The 22,020-nt window shown below is 41.7% G+C and overlaps 1 protein-coding gene and 1 long non-coding RNA gene across 3 annotated transcripts in view; both read right to left on the bottom strand.

The window, feature by feature from the left end:
• The window catches only part of LOC132446484 (glutamate receptor ionotropic, delta-1-like), a 594,597-nt gene that overhangs the window by 369,123 nt on the left and 203,454 nt on the right, over positions 1-22,020 (bottom strand). The gene's annotated exons all lie outside the window — the stretch shown is intronic.
• LOC132446534 (uncharacterized) overlaps positions 14,175-22,020 on the bottom strand; it is a 196,542-nt gene continuing 188,696 nt past the window's right edge. The window contains exon 2 of the long non-coding RNA XR_009522909.1: positions 14,175-14,898. This is a non-coding gene — a long non-coding RNA (uncharacterized LOC132446534). The remainder of the gene's footprint in view (positions 14,899-22,020) is intronic.

The following is a 22,020-nucleotide window of genomic DNA, read 5'->3' on the forward strand; positions in this document are numbered from 1 at the left end:
AATGAAAACTGTTCGAAGGAAGTGAGTTCACTTCAACAGTCGACACATACCAAACGCTTATTACCATTATTACAATGATAAAGAGGTGACTACTTTTATTGTTATATTGAGTATGTCGACCGTGCTATGCTACCAATATTTATTGATCTAATTTAAATGAGATAACTCATTATTGCAAAGGCTAACAAGTTGAAAGGAAACGAGGATTGCTGGAATTCCAATATCACAGTTATTTTTTATTGGATGCGGACGTCTCTTACCTTCAGCGCCAGCAGGAAGGGAAGATCATGACGATGGCAGCGGGAGCGCAGGGGGAGCAGAGAGAGAGAGAGAGAGAGAGAGAGAGAGAGAGGTTAGAACAATGTCACATCGGAGTATTGCGTGTGATTGACTTAAGATGATCGAGCGATTCCTCGTCAAGGGGAGGTAAACGCACACAGACACGTACGAACCCATGTGCAAGCATATATGCACACACACACACACACACACACACACACACACACACACACACACATACACATACGCACACACACACACACACACACACACACACACACACACACACACACACACACACACATACACATACGTAAACACGGCTCAATGTGTAGCGTATAGAACATGATAAACACATAGGTGATGCCAGAACAATGCTTGTTATTTTGGGCTGGCCATGAACATATGAATTTGTGACTGGATGAATGGATGTGCAAAGAGGTGTATGAAATAGAGATATTTTGGCTTGTAAGGGGTGAGTGAGGGAATGAATGACCCGGCTTTAAAGCATTCAATCTGTAGCAAAAATGTCCAAATATTGACTAATGGCGACACAAGAGACGCAGAGAGCTAGTCGTTAGGATTCTGCATTCGCTGCTGAGCTGAAGAACTCACACATAAACCAGCTAGCTGACTAGCTCGCTAGCTCACAGTCCAACCAGCACAACTGTTGAAAACAAGCAAATAATAAGTAGAAAAAACAAAGAAAAACTGTAGTGAACAAAACAATGACGTGTTGTTGGTGTTTTTGTGTTGCCGGTAATGATGTGGAAACACAAGCTGTGTGTGTTTTGGGCTTGCCACCGCAAAGCGGTGACCCAAGGTTTTGTCAGCGTGGGGAACCGGCTTGAGGGAGAGAGGGCTGCCCTCGAAGAAAAGGTGAGGAGGTTCGTTAACCGTGGACGGCCGAGGAAGATGGGCTGACAACCAAGCAGCCTGAGTGGGGACCTTTGGCCTCTGAGCCAGGCCCTCAGAGGAAAAGAACACTTAGAAACAGAGTTTTATGTATATAAATATATATATAAATATATAAAAATATATATCAATATATTTAGAGAGAGAGAGAGAGAGGGTGAGAGAGAGAGAGAGAGAGAGAGAGAGAGAGAGAGAGAGAGAGAGAGAGAGAGAGAGAGAGAGAGAGAGGAGAGGGAGAGGGAGAGGGAGAGAGAGAGACTAGGAGAGAAAGTCACAGAGAGCAATATGGAGATGAGGTCAGAGAAATCGTGAAGAACAGAGAAAGACAGAGAGAGAGAGAGAAAAGTCAGGGAGAGATGATAACATGCAGGGAGACAGTGGCAATGTGTAGAGAGAGAAGGACAGATAAAGCATCAAGAGAGAAAGTAAGAGAGAGAGAGCGGGCAAGTCAGGCAGAATCCTGAGGGACAGTGAGGATGTAAGAGTTAGAAAAGGAGGCAGAAGAAAGTATATCACCACCTTCTCAAGCCTCTGATAATAAAACCTCTCTCTCTCTCTCTCTCTCTCTCTGTCTCTCTCTCTGGCTCTTTCATCCACTGCCTCTCACCCACACACACACACACACACACACACACACACACACACACACACACACATACACACACACACACACACACACACACACACACACACACACACACACACACACACACACACACACACACACACACACACACACACAATGTTACTCTCACACTGTCTTTCTTTGGATTTTGAATAAAAGACAGCTAAAAATAGGAATGAAAGAATAAACAACACTAATAGTGGTCATACCAAAATCGTTTACGCTCTCTTGCTGTCGCTTACAGGAATACACACACAGACATGCACACGCACACACTAAAACACACACACATAACGACACATGCACACAGCCTCGAGTTTGGGTAACATGTAGGAGTAATTACTAGTCCATCATGACTATGTTTTCACACCCCAGAGCTGTCAATCATTACTCCAATAGAAGCATAACACACACAAATATACATATAAGCACACACACATACACAAAGGCACACTGTAGATTCCATCTAAACTAAAACACACAAACATGTGGCTGAAATACTGCAATATTGAGTTGTTTTCACACAAACACACACACACACACACGCACACACACACACACACACACACACACACACACACACACACACACACACACACACACACACACACACACACACACACACACACACACACACACACACACACACACACACACACAAACACAAACACACGGCGGCTGTCAATCAAGTTGCCCCTCTATCAGTAAACGCCAGCTCATGTCTTCAAACACTCTGCCTACAGATCCACCAGCCCCCTGCTCTGCTGGCACAGAAAAGGTGTGTGTGTGTGTATGTGTGTGTGTGTGTGTGTGTGTGTGTGTGTGTGTGTGTGTGTGTGTGTGTGTGTGTGTGTGTGTGTGTGTGCGTTTCTGTGTGTGTGTGTGTGTGTGTGTGTGTGTGTGTGTGTGTGTGTGTGTGTGTGTGTGTGTGTGTGTGTGTGTGTGTGTGTGTGTGTGTGCGTGCGTGCGTGCGTGCGTGCGTGCGCGCGCGTGCGTGTGTGTGTGTGTGTGTGTGTGTGTGCGTGTGTGTGTGTGTGTGTGTGTGTGTGGGTGTGTGTGTGTGTGTGTACGTGGGTGTGTGTGTGTGTGTGTGTGTGTGTTTTTGTGTGTGTGTGTGTGTGTGTGTGTGTGTGTCTGTGTTTGTGTGTGTGAAAAGACAAGAAGATGGACATAGAGGGAAGTTATGATGTAGGACACAAGAACAAGTACCAAGGTGGTATGTATACTGACAAGGAGATACAAATCATGTGGATCTAGGAAACGAGGACAAGTACATAGAAAAAAAGGAAATAGGTCTGGGACAGAATGACATGGGTTTAAAGGCTGCTACACACTGGCCCAACCATTGGCCAAACAAATCTGTTCCGTGTGTTCAGCTGTGTTGGAAGCTCTTGGAACCACGTGGACAGTGTTTGGTCTGATTCAACATGCAAAGTCTGAGAGCGTATGGGCTGAGGCGTCTGGCCTCTGATGGTTGTGTGCTGCTAGCACACAACCAGCGAATCAGACTTTTGTGTGGGAGGGGCGGATTAGCGCCACAGGGAGTAGTCTACTAGGCAGTAGTCTTCGCAGTGTGATCAAAGCAACTTTTCTGCCGAACAGGTCAGAAGAGAGGCAACGGAGTGGTCGGATATAGGCAGTTGGCCGTTGGTTTGAGTCTGGGCAATGTGTAGGCCCCTTTAGACACAAAAAGTTTGGCGTAGGGCATAAAGACAAGAACACAGTAAGAAGTGAGGGTAGGAGACAAGGCTGTTCGGTAGGGAGACAGGAAATGTGGAGAGATGGAGGCACATGTGACTGGGAGGCTGGACGGATGTCAGGGAGGAAGAGAGGAGGAGGGAGGGACGGATGGAGGGGGAGAGGGGGAGGGCTGGGGGGTAGCGAGGAAATAGAGGGCAGAAAGGACATAGATGCATTTATGCTGAAGAAGCGAGAGGTAGAGGGAGAGAGAGAGGGTGTTAGTACGGGATGGAGGGCAAGAGAGAGCGACAGAGAGAGAAATCGAGGGAGAGAGATTGACAGCCAGAGAGAGAGAGAGAGAACGACGGAGAGAGAGTAGAGAGTTGGAGAGACAAAGTGAGGGAGAGAGATTGACAGCCAGAAAGCGATGAAGAGAGAAAACGAGGGAGACATGGAGTAGCCATTGACTGACAATGGGCCTAGAAATAAACCCCTGGTATACATATGACATCAAATGTATGGCCTCCTCCCCTCATACATCCACCAGCTGCTGCTGACAGCCACGGGGAAACTCCATTTCACAAAATGAAACGATACAAAAATATATAAATATATTGATAACTGGCTAAACTACCCAACTAAGTAAAGAACTAGATTATCTTTGCTTAACTAGCAGAAATAAACTACACACGCTTACCTTAAAAGGTCCCATGGCATGAAAATCTCACATATGAGTTCCCCTAGCCTGCCTATGCCCAGTGGCTAGAACTTGCGTTCGGTGTAAAACAAGCACTAGGTGTTCTGCTCACCTTTGAAAAAACAGAGGCTCATGCACGCTGATTTGTAATGTGGGCCCATATGTCGTCGTAAATGATCTAAGCTCCTCCCCTTGCCTGCCCAGAGAATTTGGCCCGCCAACGAGACACGACCGTGCGAGCGCCACATATGTGTGTGTGTGTTATTAGACAGACTGCTACGCAAGTGTTTGCTGTTGGTTTTATGGGGCATAACACGTCGGTTCTTTGACGTCCCTTGTATTTACACAACGAGACTGTAGTTGGGGTTTTCTCAGCAATTGTTGAGAAGGAATTGGGGGAAAGGGACTTTGGCTTTGACTGCCTGAAGTACATGAACTGCGACATGCTGCCTGCCGCCGGTTGCCGCGAGGCACCACCGCCGCGAAGCACCACCGCCTGGCAGTGGTCAGCCGGCAGCAGGCAGCGTGTGGTTCAGTCTACTTCAAATTGATGTGGAAGTGGAAGAACGAGAGACGTCGGAGAACCCGACAAAGTCGTTTGTGATTCATAATATCGTCTGGAGGTGCACACAGCTTTTGGCCGTGATAATATGTATTATATGATATAGATATCTATGTATTATGTGATATTATTAAGATATAGAGCTCCAGGACTGTAACCCAAGTGTTGTACACTTGGGTTACAGTCCTGGAGTCCTTGTTATTTAGATAACCGTTCTGCTGTTCGGTCATGGCGCATAACACGTCGGACTCTCGTCTCTGGTGTTTCCACAACGAGACTCATAGTGGGGGTTATCTCAGCCATGGTTGAGAATTAATTGGGGGAAAGGAACTTTGGCTTTGACTCCCTGAAGTACATGAACCAAGACATGGAGGAGAAAGGGATTGTTGGCCGCGGATGTCTCCCGCTTGAGCCCCGCTTCCCACTGCCGAGGGACCACCGCCTCGGCGCTGCAGGAGGCGGTGGTGCCTCAGCGCTAAGGAGCGAGGCTCCGGCGGGAGACAACCGCGGTCAACAATCGTGGGCAACAATCCCTTTCTCCTCCATGTCGTGGTTCAGTCTACTTCAGATTAATGTGGACGTAGAAAAACGAGAGACGTCGGTGAACACGACGTGGTCGTTTAAGATTCCTAATATCGTCTGGAGGCTCACACAGCTTTTGGCCATGATAATATATATTATTTGATATAAATATCTATGCATAATATGATATCATATAGATATAGAGCTCCAGGACTCCCGTGTGTTCCAGAATATCTACAGAACACGGCTAAAGGCTGTGTGCGCCTGGTACCGTGGCTGCAAGCTGCTCAGGGCCACACCCCCACCCTCCTCCTTGACCCGCCGCTCAATGTGCGACTGGCTCGTAGTGGCTGTAATTCTGCACCACGGCTGAAATTCGGGAATGTCTTCAAATACTGTGTTTGGGGCCTACTAATATCTATATTGAAGCATCCATAAAGTAGCATGCCATGGGACCTTTAACAACTGGCTCAAATAACTAGTTAAGCTAAACTTCAAAGCTAGCTGAGCTAAAATGAATAACTAAATTCAACTCCCCTGCTAAAGTTAACTAGCTGTATTAAACAACCGAACAGGCCAGCTCAACTAAATACCTAAATGCAACTAGCTTAAATCAACATCCCAAGCTGATCCCAGCCTGCACTGTGCCACAGGGGAAGAGTATCAGTAACTGCATGCTCTGAAGTGGTTAATTAAAGTAGAACTCCAATAATGTAGTGCATCCATGGAAGTTGTAAAGACACACACACACACACACACATCTCACACACACACACACACACACACACATCCATCCTATTGGGAGGATAGAGAACTAGAAGCTTGAATGACACCCAGAACTAATGCTGACATGGTTAACCATATTGTCAACAGATCTTATGATGCATGCGTGTGTGTGTGTGTGTGTGTGTGTGTGTGTGTGTGTGTGTGTGTGTGTGTGTGTTTTTTTTGTGTGAGAGATAGATGGAGAACCGTTGAAGGCTTCATAATGACTATTTAATATTATTCATTCAGCACATTTTTATTTTATCTAGCGACGTACAATGATGCTCAGAAATAACATAGAGTGTCCAACATAGAGCGATCAGAAATAGAAGGGGAATGTTGTCTCCCTGTTTTAACCTTTGCTTTAGCAAACAAAATCAAATTGGACGTTGGATGTCACAGAAACCAATATGTGAGTGGGCTATAGGTCTACAAAGCTCCCAGCCAAAGGACCCATCACGTAGCAGAAACAAAACCATCGACTGTTGTACTAGCACATCATTGCCTCAACGCCACTCAGCATTTTATTTGGAACCGCTAAAACAGGAGCACACGGTAATGCCTGGCATACATTAGACGAAAGATGGAGATACAATTAACTGTATTGGTAATTTAGAGCGTGGAAGGAAACGATTTTGCCAGCACAGCAAACCACACACTAACCGATTCCATTCCCCAACAACCCCTGATTCTCAAAATAGAATCTCAAAAATACCAATATTTATCTTGTGAACTAAAATGTATCTTTGGCATGAACAAACAACTATTGGGTATCGTCTTCTCATGTAACAATCCATGCATTGCCCACCTGGCTGTACTAGGGGTTCCCCCCACACCACAGGGTATGGGATCGTAAATACTGAACATTTTGTAAGAAAAAACTACAGGACAAGCACTAAGGACACTAACCACTGTATTTTAATTTGAAATTAGTGCTGCCCGATCTTGTTTAGAGAATCAAAATACATTCTTAACAGAACCCACATTGCAGGGTATTCCAGTGAAGGCACAAAGGCCAAAAAGATTGTGACAAACAATGGTTTGGCTGACCAGGGTCGAAAGGGAGAAATCTGGCTTATTATGTAGTGCATTGGTGGTTCTCAAACTACGTTGCGCATACCACTGGTGGTATAAGCCACATAGTTTGAAAACGAATTAGTGGTCGGAAGACGCTCCAAAAATATATAATAATAAAGATTAAAAAACGTAATACTATCAAAATACTATGAATGAAGAAACCTTATCAATGACATCACTCAAATGGGATTTGAAATAGCCTTTGCCTTTCCAGCAATGTTTTTGTTTCAATATCAGCGTAGTAGCATTGCGTAGTCGGGTTATAGACAAACATCCACAAGCAAAACTGTGACTAAAGTGTAATATATAAGCAGAAACAATATGAATGGTTTAAAAAAAATTGCAATAGTGGCTCAAACTGGAACTATTTGGAAGAGGAGTGCAGATCAGGAGGAGAATATTTCGAGCAGACCTGTAGAAATTGGAGTGAACAACAGTGACCAGAGCACAGTTGCTCGTGGCTGCTCAGCAGCACCAGTGAAGGATCAGCAGCACCAGTGACATCTCAACAGCACCGGGTAAGTCTCAGCAGCACCCGTGAAGGCTCAGCATCACCTACGCGCCTCATCTCTCTCCGACAAATGTGGTACACAGCAACACTTAACAATAAATAATGTTCTCATAAGGAATAAATGTGCTTCCTGTGTGAGCTGTGCGTAGCTGACTAGGGTAGTACTTTAGTGTGTGAATTGTAATTGCATCTCTAATAGTACTGACCATAATTTGCTAGAACATTCTTCACCATTTTCTTTTTAATGTATGATGTAAAGAGTGCAATGTACGTGGGTCCCAATGTGTTCTTGTTCAAATGGTGGCACCTACATCCAAACATGTCTGGCATTTTAATCTGCAGTAGTCCTGAACGCAGCGTGGACGGAGCGGATCGCCTTTTCTCATAACGTCGCAACGCATTAGGCTGAACACGCGGGCGCGTCACAACTGGTTTCTGGCCGGAGAGAGGGGTGACGGACAGCCGGGCCACAGGCCTGACAGTCCCAGATGGAATTACAGCCCTGATACCTGTTAATCCGCCCTGAGGCTGATGGGAGAGGACAGTGTAATTCACCTCCTGGTCGCCATGCAACGCACATATTCATATACATACACACAGGCACACACACATAAACACACACACACACACACACACACACACACACACACACACACAGGCACACATACACAAACACACAGGCACACACACCTGCACATACTCCATATCCACCATTAAGTGGTAAAACCACTCTGAAACACGATGGCTGCGCTAATTAACTTGCCTGGTCCATCAGGTACTTTGGCAGGAAGGTAATTGCAAACACAAGGTACTGTTTTAGGTCCGCAAAATGAAATTGTTGGAAAAAAGTATTTTCAACGGTTTGTGAACTAGAAAAGCAGGCAAACTGCAGGGATTGGCTCGCTTCTAAATCGCATCCTCAGCTGGGATAGCGTGGTCTGGTAATGGCTGTCATTAAAGAGAACTTTAATGCTCTGTCTAGTCTTTCACGCAGGCACTAATTGTTTAACAAACACACCATTTTCACACAGCTGTTATCAGGTCTGAAAAATACAGGAAAGTCATAGATATAATTTACATTGACCTACATTTCTCATGTTTACATATCTATACCTGATGTTACGTAGAAATCCTAATGATTTTCTTTCTTTCATTAATGTCCATTATCTAAATGTAACTTATATCATCTAGAAAACATATAATATTCCTAGCTTCTCGCGAACCCTTAGGTACTAACTTAAAGTTGCAGTAAGGTGTAGTTTATTGAAAACATTATTGAAATCATAACAATCAACGGTTTACAGATGTGTCAAGGTCATTTTATGCTACGAGGTAGTTGAAACGTTTTGCAACTTTAAGATTATACAGTATAAATGTTTTCATAAATAGATAACCATTTATTATGAGTAGTTTGTCTTTCTATCCATTATATCTCTATAGATCATTTGTATCTGTTGAAACGCCTGCCTAGATGTTTGACCATACAATCATCCTTTCCAAGGTGTTTGTCCTTCTCGTGTGTATTCTTGTGTGTTCACGTCTGTGTTTGTGTTTAGTTTGCCGTCCCATGTGTGCTCAGCATATTACGTCAGGGGAAAAGGTGATTTGATCGGGCATTCGGGATTGACCTCCACATTTTTCCCTCCATACATTTTTTATTGCATATACAAATCTCTCAGACCCCAGCGGCCTCATGGGGGTAGTTGTCTGCATAATGAAATATACAAACTGGAGTGAAGCCAGGCTGTGTCCTCTTTAGCATGAACCATATTTAAGTCACTTAAAGGACCCCTATATCCGCCACAAGCTGGGATGTTAATGAGAAATAACAAGGTGACAGATGAGTGACTTCACAAATGGGCGTGTCTGATGTATGTATGATGGGTTTATTACACCTGTTGGTCCAGTACCAGTGGTTTCAGTGGGTAAGCTGAGGTCCCTCTAGCCACAGTCTCTTCTATTTTAACCCTTAAAGACTAAAACTCTTTCTTGAAACAATCATAATCAAACCTGAGCTCATTTGGAATGTTTGTTTGTTCTTCATTGTATTCAAATAGTTATTTTAAAAAAACAACACTAGCTCATAGCAAATTGGAAGCTCCTGAGAATCTGCATCAAAGAGGTGCCTGTAGTAGCATTTCAGTTTGACAGACTGGAGTAGGAGGACATCAAAAATCTGTGTCCTTTCAACACTCCCATCTCTAACACAACAAAGACAAGAGGAGCATGTACAATGTAGGGGAGTGTGACACCCACACACTCATGGACACACACATGGATACACTACAGCAAATCATTTCACACAATAATCTAAATGTAGGAGCCATATTTGTGAATAAGACTGTGCCAATGTATGTGATAATTACTGTGTGTGAGAAAGTGTGAGTATGTGTCTGTGTGTATGAGCTTCATCCCCTCTTCCTGACCGTTAGTTGACTCAACACACACACATACACACACACACACACACACACACACACACACACACACACACACACATACACCCCCCCCCCCCCCACACACACACACACACACACACACACACACACACACACACACACACACACACACACACACACACACACAAACACACACACGTCCAACTTTGAATAACATTACACAGAACGAAGACAGCAACGCAGTAATCCTGTGTGTGTTTGTGTGTGTGTGTAATTAAAGTTGGATAAATCAACATAATATCTACATTCATAACCTGAGGGCCTCAGGTTGCTGTGTTAATTGAGATGTGATTGACAGGCAGGTTGTTAATAGGCCTCCCCTAGCGCTGTGTGTCTAAAACCTAATGAATGTAATGTATGAAACACTGATGGGACGGCTGCGATCAGACTTCAAAGAGAGGCGGCTGCTTCTATAGAGCGTATATATAAGATCTTTCTACCATCTAAATATTTATCACCACTGAAGGACTTGAAAGAGGTGAGGTTTTTCCTTTTAGAATCAGAAAACATTGAAGTTAGTTCCAGAGGCTAAGACAGATAGATTGAGACCGGCTTATCATTCATGGTGGCTTAGACTGTACCACAGGGTAAGCCTTAGCTGTTAAGGGTTAGCTTTCACAGTTTAGGGGTTAGCATGAGCGCGGCCAAGGGTTATTCTGCTGAGTCTGTTTCCCCGGCCTTCCCTCTGAGCAGGTCAGGGTGAATAAGCAAATGTTTGATTCACTACATTTTTCTATGTTCTATGCTTGAAAAAATTTTTTTAAACGCATTAACTAAATTTAAGCCAAATACTTGTTGCCTTAAAACATTTTTCAATCTAACAAACCTCATATGGCAGGAACGGTCCAGAACTTCGTCTTTAAGAAAAGATTGTTGTCAATGCTGGACTGCAGACAACCAGAATCAAACCTGGAACCTTTCGGCTTCATGCTAGCTGTAGAGCAGCTAGACTAGCTGCTATATCGAAACCAACCCAGTCTCGTGTTTCTAATGACATTTCTAGCGAGAAATGTACTTTTTCCTTGAATAATCTTCAGTCAGTGAATGTGTATGATCTTTATTATCTGAATGGGAAATGCAATATTTTAGGACCGATTCACCATTAAACGTGTTTCTAATAACATTTCTAGCGAGAAATAAACTTTTTACTTGCATAATCTTCAGTCAGTGATTGTGTCTGATCTTTAGTTTTATAGTTATTAGGAAGATTGTATCGGCTCGCTCGCATGTTTCAACGACGTCAGGTTGTTAGGGACGCTGCTTTCGCTAAACTAGCAGCTCACGTGCGTTTGTGTTATTAAACCGTTACTTTATGTAACTTTTAATGATATCATCTTGTTAGAAACACGTATATCTGAGAGCCAACCCAGTCGCCAAAAGCATACGTTGACAGTGTACGTTTTCGTGAACACTGGATTACGTTGCATTTCAACATAAAATAGCGTGTTATACACACACACACACACACACACACACACACACACACACACACACACACACACACACACACACACACACACACACACACACACAATGCATTTTGCTGCTAAATAAATAAATAAATACTAAGGCAGAATAAAGAATAAATTCATTCATTATCATTCAACTTCAACATGTGTTATTACAGTATAGAGTGGTGGAGGGATGACGTATGTTGGCCAACCCGGAAATGAGCGTCGCCCTGGGTTCCCTTGACAAAAAGCCAACGGGTTTTTCCATTGGATTTTGGATTATTGCAGAAAAATTAGCATCTTTGAAGCACCTCCTCAAAAACTGAAAATAAATAAAAAATAACGTGCTCCAAAGAACGAAATGTAAACCAATGCATTCTGAATGGGAGTGTTTCTCCGATTTTTCCATGCTACACAGAACGAAATGTAAACCCATGCAAATAAAAACTTCATGGTCACAATAATTTAAATATCATTATTCTCCTCAGTGTGTGGGGTGGTATTCAATTTTTTTCAACGGGGCTGCATCCAGTCACTTGACCGTCATGGTTGCTATGGTGGTTGCTATCGACCACCCCCTCAAATCCTTACATGGCTCTAAAAACCACGCGGCAAAGGAGCTGCCGTCAATTGTGTTGTTTTTGTCGTAAACTAGGGTCCGATGGTTAAAAAATAGACAGATATTCCAAGGTATCCTTAAAAGGCAGCTTGGATGTTTTTATTTTCTGCAGTTTAAACTTCTTCTATAACCTATTTTTGAAAGCAAAAAGCCAAGCTCATTGATTTAACGAGGCAGAGTTATTTGAAACAATTTATTAAATAAATATTTGTGAGAGGTCATTCCTTCTCCTGAGTTTGCTTCCTATTTATGTCTAGTGTACAACCCTTCTGTCCACAAGCATCACCCCCCCCTTCCCATATGGATTTGGAGAATTGTTGCCACGTCCCTATATCTACCACTCTGCCGTCTACGAAGAGCCTGGGCACTTCCTATACGCCCCATTGTACCGATCTTGGTTGTAGTTCCATTAGACATCCACTGGGTGTGATCGCGGGCGAGTCCAGAATGAATGGGAGTCTATGGGGCTAGACGGCTAAATATGTCTCTTTCACCTGCTTGTCGTTGAAATATCGCAAATTTTCAATATAGATTTTAGTTCAAAAGTCGAATGAATGAGTACCTATGTCCTTTCGATTTCTTACAGTTTGGGCCGTTGTTGGCCGTACACGCTAGCATTCTGCTAATGAATGCTGATTGGTCAGGGACGGACTTGCGACTGATTACGACCAGAGACCCCTCTTGACGGCATCTGAAGCTGAAGCACGATCAGAAACTTTCCGTCGAAGTTAATTTTTTGCGTACTGTATTTATATTTTCCTGCAGGCCCTTTTATTTTTTATACAGTTATGTATGGTGAAAGTACATGGGCATAATGGAATTTCTTCCATTTCGACCCGCTCAATATCATTTCATTTGTCATTGTCTATTTTTCGAAAATAAAGATAGTTTAAAAAAGAAATGCCTCGTAAATGTGCAATGATAAACTGCTCTAACAGTGGAAACGGATTGTCCGTCTTTTCGTTTCCCAAGGACAGAAAAGGGTAACGTTCTTGCTTGCTCCTGTAGGAATGGTCCTAGCCTACCTGAGGCTGCACCTGGTAGGGAAAGTTGCGCTGGAGCCCGGGTAAAATCGCGAGTGTCGAGTGTCGAGACTCAAGCACTTAACTTACCTTAACCGATTGTTCCATACAAATTGTTTGTTAACGATTTAACAACTTCAACATATGCTATTACTGTAGTTATTTTTTTGTAGGACTTACTTGGGCTAATGACCTTGCGCAGAGCGAAAAGGATCTACACCACTGGTCATTGATTGCTATGCATTCACTGATCTTTACAGATGGATTTGTTTGTTTTAAGCCATTTAATATAATTGCTCTGCCCTGCAACACATTATAAGCTACGCATGTTTGTTAAATGAGAAATATGGTCTAGGTCACATTGAAACAGTAACAGTTGTATAACAGTAATTATACAAACATTATACCAACATTGCAACAGGCAAGTTTATTCAAAAAGATAAATGATTTAACAACACTGAACATACAGAACAGAGGCAGGGAAAAAGGACAGAGGAAGAAGACTTGTCCGTTGTCACAGCATCAATGTCCAAGTTCCAACTGTAGAGATCAAGAAAGGAAGAGGCATGAGGAGGAGTACAACAGAACACTGCTCTCTAGGAAATTGTTTACTGATGTAAACTTAGTTGATGCAGTTTTAAAATTATGATTCTAATCCAGGTTTCTATTTCTGGAGAAAGAAATGGCTCATAATCGTTAGAAAAAAAAAAGCTTTATCATCGGCACTAGTGAGGATTAAAAAAAAACACTCTGTAAATTACATACATATGTAAAACATTCGTGCATTTCTTTTTTTTACATTAGCTCACTAAAACTCTGTAACTAGTAAGCAAGAAAAAGCCTTACCTCCAACAGCTGGTATTATCGTTGCGGGAAATGCGGAAGTGCTTCAGAAACTGCCGTAAAGCAGTACCTCTGACAGTATGACAATGTGTGACGTCATCGTATTTTTTTAACCACTTTTTAGAACAGATACGTGACCTTAAAAAATGCAATATTCAGCTGAGTTTATTATTTTAGCCCCACCTTTTGAACGCAACTTTCAAATTACTTGACAAAAAATGACATTGTGAGAAAAGTGGATTCTGAGGATAAAACCCCATAGGCTCCCATTCATTCTGGACTCGCCTACGAGCACCCCGCGTGGACAGAGATTATTACTGCAACCATTCCAGAAAACCGGAACTAACCAGCGAGTGCCCATTCTCCTCATATTAGACATTCTCTGGAGATACCCTTGGAGGCAATAGGAAGTGACGTAATTCCCGCCCATACGCTGATTGGCTGATACGTTTGCCACTTTGCATATTGACTTTTTGGAAAACGTTTTGGATTCCGTTTTGGAAAACGTTTTGGATTCCGTTTTGCCAAATCTTTTGCAAAGCGTTCGTTTTGCGGATTGAAATGTCATTTGAATATCGCAACACACGGAGCGTGGCAAAGTGGATTGCAATCACGGGGACCCTCTAGCTTTTCAATTTGAATAAAGGAACTCAAAGAATTGGACAAAATGTTATTCTATTTTTATTGTTATAACTTTTGCAAACTTAATTGAGGATTGCATTGTCACTTTGCATATTAAAATACACTTTGAATAACGTATTTACAAATTACATTATAAAATTGCATAATGAATTGTCAATTGCATAATGTAATGACATATTGAATTGCAAATTGCAAATTGCATTGCCATTTGAATTTTGCTACATATATGCTTCCATAAATCTGTCCTAAAATATTGCATTTCCCATTCAGTTAATGCTGGGTTTTGCGTATCATATGCACGCGAAATGGACGCATTCGCCCTCCACAGTAGTTAATGCTGGGTTTTGCGTATCATTTGCACGCGAAATGGTGATTTGGCGTATGTACTGCACGCATTTTAAAAGTGTCAAACCGTGCGATCTGTACGTATATTGGTGAGACTGGGTTGATCGAAACACAAAACTTGTTCGAGAACAACTTAAGATAAATGTAACACTCCAGACCTCTTGGTCAGGCTACCAGTTATACTATGTTGATTTTTTTCAGAACAAGCAGTTTAAACTGTCGCTGAATACGGTGTCATTAACCAGCTGCAATCATTATAACGGAACAATAACAAGCAAAAAAAACATTCAGGTAAAACTGAAAGTTATTTTTATATTCCAGACCATCCTTGGGGTGCTGTTGAATAAAAGCTATTGATTTTAATGAGAAGGGTGAGAAACAACTATTGATTATATGGGAACATAGTTGGATTAAAAGAGAACGATTGAGAGCGAGAGATAGAAAATGTGTGTGAGAGAAGGAGAGAAAAGCAGAGTAAGAGAGATAAGAGAGAGAAGAGGGAAAGGAAAAGGGGAGGGATTACTAAAAGGAGACAGGAGAGAGAGTATACATAGATGAGGAGCAGAAAGGAGAAATGTAGAGGCTAAAAGATCAAAATAGGAGAAACAACCATGTCCGACATCATATGCTCCCTCTTTACTTATTCCCTACACAGTGAACACTATTTAGAACACAATTAGGAGGCAAGCAACAAAGGAATGCTGACACTTAGACGTGTAGACTCAGATGTCGGATAGCACTACAAAATGGTAATGCCTCAAACAGAGCAATGTATCGTAAACAATCCACTAATAATAAGACACGGCTCTGGGAGAGCAAACACAATCGCTGATCCCCTTTGTCTTTCATGCAACCTACGTATTGATATAAAAATACACATAAAGATAAGTAAACGCAGACACTGGTTCTATATGTATCTAAAAACATAAAAGCATGTCAGCAAATGCCTCGCTTGGGTCACCTTAAAAACACAAAACGAGTGCACACAGGCACACACACACACACACACACACACACACACACACACACACACACACACACACACACACACACACACACACACACACACACACACATACACATACACACAGGGAAGATCACGTCTGCATTTTTTGAAAAGCACGACCTGAACCTGAACTTTGTAGAGATTCTGTTAGCAGAAGCATTTATCTCGTTTATCCAATTGAGTTCTGTACGCTGGACCAAACATGATGTCAGGCTACAGAAACATTTCTGAATGATGTACAATCAGAAAGAAATGCAAACTAATAGAATAAACATTAATGTCCGAAAATGTCCATTGCTAAAATATACACAATCAATATATAATCAAGTCTGGGAGAGGAGGAGAATGAAAAAGGTCTTAATTTGATCCCTGAAAGGTCAACGAGGGATGTAACAAATACACAATGACACAATAAGTGTTCTTTGTTTTACTGTATTGTTAACGCACACACACACACACACACACACACACACACACACACACACACACACACACACACACACACACACACACACACACACACACACACACACACACACACACACACACACACAAATGCATGGTAAGGGAGGTCAGGTTGATATGGATTCTTCAGGAAACTCTGCAAAGAATCCCTGCCGGAAAGATTTGGTTGTTACCTCCCAGAATGACCACCATCTGTGTGTAGCAGATGTAATTGGATTCCATGGTGTTTCATTCTGGATGATAACAGTTTGGCCAGCAGGGCTGATGGGAAATGTAGTTTTGAGTGACTTAAATATTAGGGAGAAGGGCTTATTCATGGTTTTCTCAGTGTATGAAGTAGTCTTAGGCAAGCTGAGATCTATGGTATCTTGGAATTATTCTTCACACTCATTTTAATTCCTATCAGTTCACACACAATTTAGCATAATGTAGCATTCAGTACCATAAGCTTCTTGATTTCCAGAACCATTACGTTTTATTTGGGGTTGTTACATAGTAATTTTCATTATTTTCTAAACATCATATCAGATGGATTAACTACTATAGCAGCAGGTCTGTTTGTTTGGGGTTCATTTGAATACGATTTTTTTAAATAGTTTTCATTAACAAAGGTGGATATAGGGGTTCAGACTTTACACACACACAGACACACAAACAGACACACACACACACACACACACTCTAATACTAACTCTATACTTTAATACACGCACGTAGTACACTCATGCATGCAAATTAACACACACACACACACACACACACACACACACACACACACACACACACACACACACACACACACACACACACACACACACACACACACACACACACACACACACACAGTAATGACTCAAAGCTAATGGTGCATGTCTAATTTCGCTCGCAGGACAAAACAATTAAAACAGCTCCAAACTCTTCCCTCCAACTTCATCTGTTGTTTAATGACCGGACTCTCTCTCTCTCTCTCTCTCTCTCTCTCTCTCTCTCTCTCTCTCTCTCTCTCTCTCTCTCTCTCTCTCTCTCCTCTCCTCTCCTCTCTTCTCTACTCTCTTCTCCTCTCCTCTCCTCTCTTCTCTCCTCTCTTCTCTCCTCTCGTTCCAACATCCTCCGGCACAACGGATTACCGATGAGAAAGGCAAATGACAATTAACAAGTGCTTTTCAGCAAATTCTGAAGTATAGTTTTTAATGACTGGTTTTAAAAATGTCTCTAATCACAGGAGTTGACGGCTGGTTGAACTGAGCTGAGCTCAATCTTTTCGGCAACCAACTAATGTGTTCCGAATGGCATAATCACGCCAAATTGTCTTGGATAATTCAACAGCCTGACTTACAGTGGGCTTGGTGGGCCAGAACCATGAATACGCCTTTTAAATGTTCGTATCAGTTTGGCCAGCAGGGCTGATGGGAAATGTAGTTTTGAGTGACTTAAATATTAGGGCAAAGGGCTGCTTCATGGTTTTCTCAGTGTATGAAGTAGTCTTAGCCAAGCTGAGATTGATGGTATCTTAGAATTATTTTTCTCACTCATTTTAATTCCTATCAGTTCACACACAATTTAGCTTAATGTAGCATTGAGTACCATATGCTTCTTGATTTCCAGAACCATTAAGTTCTGCCTTTTATTTTGGTTGTTACATAGTAATTTTCATTATTTTCTAAACATTATATCAGATGGATTAACTACAATAGCAGCAGGTCTGTTTGTTTTAGGTTTATTTGAATACGATTTTTTTTTAAATAGTTTTCATTAACAAAGGTGGATATAGGGGAAGAACCATTAATACGCCTTTTAAATGTTAAAACATCATATCCCAACATGTATCTCTGCTACCTCCCGACCGCACCTATGGGGTCAGAACAGTCTCATTAATAAGGAATGCACAAGAGAAGGATTCACAAATTTATTTTGTGATTTATATATAAATTACTCTCTTCTCACAAATACATTTCAATGCAAACACAAATGGATATCGGTATGTATAAGTGTAAAATAAATCCATAAACAAACATAAGTTTCACAAACACATTTCTGATCCACACACAAATGTGTCTTGCTTTAAATAAATTTTATATAAATCCCAAAATATATTAATTAAAAAAATATATAATGTATGAAAATGTATTTGGATGTTGTTACATTGATATACAAACTGTTAGACTTGAATTTACAAGACGCTTTTCATTTGTGAACTTGTTTGCATTTGCGTGTGAACTGGTCTATTATGTGGATTTTTGAGACTCTCCTGACGTGGCTGGATTCACAAATGCAATTTCTTCAACAAGGAACTCTCTGTAGCCAATCAGATGCCTCCCTCGTTTTCAGCCAATCACATGACTGCAGTGATTGGGATTTTATATTGTCGGTGCCTTTAAAGTAGCATTAATAATCGTTTACTACTTTAACGGCACCGACAATCCCAAAACCCAGTCGAAACTAGATGGAAAAAGTGTGTAGTTCAAAACGTGACGCAGCTTTTACTTCGTCGCCACCTAGAGATTGTTATGTACGATCATTCAAAAACCCTATGTTATATCCCATAGACATTTGACCAAGTGAACCGGGAGGCTCGGAGGCTGGACTTCTTCTTCGTCATGTGATTGTGTAACAACATCCAAATACATTTTTGATGAAAATTGCAAATATATTTTTAATTCATATATTTATGGATTTATATTACACTTATTCAAAACAAGACACATTTGTGTGTGGATCAAAAATGTGTTTGTGAAACTTATTTTTGGTCAGGGATTTATTTTACATTTCTACATACCGACATCGATTTGTGTGTGCATTGAAATGTATTTGTGAGAAGAGAGTAATTTATATATAAATCACAAAATACATTTGTGAATCCTTCTCTGTGCATTCATTAATAATGAGACTGTTCTGACCCCATACGCAAGAAGAGTAAGGAGGGAAAGATAATGGAAAAAAAGACAACAACAACTGGTCACAGGTTGGTTACCTTTCTCGCTTGAGTCTCTGAGCAAGGCATCTGAACCTATCTCTCAGTCGGGTTATTTGTTAAAACCATTTATGGTTAGTCATGGATGTTTGAATGATGAATGTGTGTGTATGTGTGTGTTTATGTATGTTTGTGTGTGTGTGTGTGTACGTGTGAGTGTGTGTGTGTGTGTGTGTGTGTGAGTGTGTGTGTGTGAGAAAGTTGGTCCACTCAACTTTGTAACAATGGCAACAAAAGTGCCATTGCAGTCCATTGAATTAACTGCTTTGTGCATTAGTCAATTGTTTCAGACAATCCTGGTATGAAAGCAAGAACAAACTGCAATCTATCATCTAGTAGTCCCCTACCGTCACACCAACTTTGAGTCAACGTAAATTAAAAAGAAGAAATGGAAAAATAATGTCAAATAAACCAAACAATGCTCTCTATTATCGAACCTTTCTGAAAGGCCCTCTTGACAGAGAGCCCACACCCAGCATAGAGGATTGATTGTGCACTTGTCGTTGAACAACAAAACAGCGTTTTGTTAACAATTCCTTCTCTCCTGGTGGCACTGAGAATACACACTGTCATTGTGTTGTGTCTCTATTGTTTGGTAAAAAGGTATCAAAATGCTTTTCATTCAATATTTTTCATACACTTGGAGGCTGGCATTTAGTGAATAGAACAGACCAGACCCCTATTCGCAGTGAGTCTGTTCTACCGCTAGATGTACCGTTGTGGTGCCGGTCTGTGTATGTGTGTATGTGTGTATGTGTGTGGGTGAGCCATTTTTTGGTTTGATATAATGTTTGATTTATTTATTTATCAGTCCCTCCAGAAAAATGCGGCGTTTGTTTGATTGTTGCGGCCGAAAATCCTTGATTATGCGGCACGTTTTCTTAAAAAGTGCGATGAAATATGCGGCATATTTCTGCAATTTTATGCAATGAAATTGCAGGAACTTGCAAAAATTGCGGGAACTTGCGAAAAAATGCGGGAACTTGCGTAAAATGATGCTTTTCGATGACGTTCACGTTTTCATTTAGTAAAAACATATTTTGCATTTGACATGCTGGGAATGCCGTATTTAGGTTAATGAAGCGTACCACCAGTGTATATTTAGGAGAGGAGCCACAGGTGAATAGGTAGACGGGAAGCGGTACTGTTTCTTAACCGCTCAGTGACAGCCCCTTTTGATATATATGTTAGAAAAGGTTTATGTTGATCCTGTTTTGATGTCCCTGTGTCTCAGTGTGTGTGTGTGTGAATGCATTCATCGGTGCAAGAGAGAGTGTGAGAGAGAGAGAGAAAGTACACAGGGGTGAGGTTAAGCCAGTGTGACTAATGAGTGTGAAATCATATTTTCATTTGGATTCTGCTGCACACGGCACCAGGGACGGAAGAATAAGAATCCACTTTCCTCTCCAACACATCCTTCCATCTGGATGCTACCACTCTCTGTCTCTCTCTCTCTTAGCCCTGGTTCTCTCTCTCTCTCTCTCTCTCTCTCTCTCTCTCTCTCTCTCTCTCTCTCTCTCTCTCTCTCTCTCTCTCTCTCTCTCTCTCTCTCTCTCTGTCTGTCTGTCTGTCTGTCTGTCTGTCTGTCTGTCTGTCTGTCTGTCTGTCTGTCTTTTTGTCTGTCCGTCTGTCTGTCTGTCTGTCTGTCTGTCTGTCTGTCTGTCTCTCTCTCGTTCTCTGGCTCCCTCTCTCTCTCGTTCTCTGTCAAGCGCAAGTGTCAAAAGGGTTGGTCTGAAGCAGCCTAATTACCCGTAGGTGTGGTTTGGGCGTAACGTCCAACAAACCAATGAGAGTGCCAGCTCCCATTCCCTTTAAGAGCCATGAGCGCATTTGAATTGGACGAGTTGATATTTTGACAGCGCGTCTGCAGTCTCCGATGAGACAGATGCACATGAATTTCAAACTGCAAATGGCTCAGTTTATTGCCAAATAATATGGCCTAATTCACACATGGAATAAGGGGTTTTCTTCCACAACTTCAGAAATACTGAGTCCTCAAATAAATTTCGCCAAAGAAAACGTATCATATGATATGTGGTAACTGTGGTTCTATTTAATGATATACGCAATACATTATAAACATTGTTTCTTATCAGTATTGTATGCTATCCTAATATGCATGTGTCCCCGCGGTAATAGACATTGCCATTGATTGTATTATGCGTTACGTGTTTAGTTTGCGTGTGTTTAAACAGAGCACACACGCACGCCCGCATTCATTCATTCTTTTTAACACTCACTCGCGGTAAAACAATGTTTTTCACGATCAAATACTCATCAATCCTAAAAGTTATGGGCATGTAGGCCTACACGATGTCTGTGTCAAGAAAATATGTGTTTGCTGTACGGTGTTTGCAGATGCATTGATTTAAAAGTACAACTTATTACCGCTGCATCAGCTGTTCTTTCCCAAATAATTTACCAAGAATGTGCGGCTAGGTAGATGAGAGAAGCAAAGTGTATGCGCGAGGTGCACAAGCAATCCGTATGCATCGCATGCGCATGTATGCATGCGCCCTTAAAATAGCATCTGAACAACGCGCCACTGACTTTAAACCAGGTAT

The sequence above is a fragment of the Gadus macrocephalus genome, chromosome 18 (assembly GCF_031168955.1).
Source record: "Gadus macrocephalus chromosome 18, ASM3116895v1".
NCBI classification, from domain to species: Eukaryota; Metazoa; Chordata; class Actinopteri; order Gadiformes; family Gadidae; genus Gadus; species Gadus macrocephalus.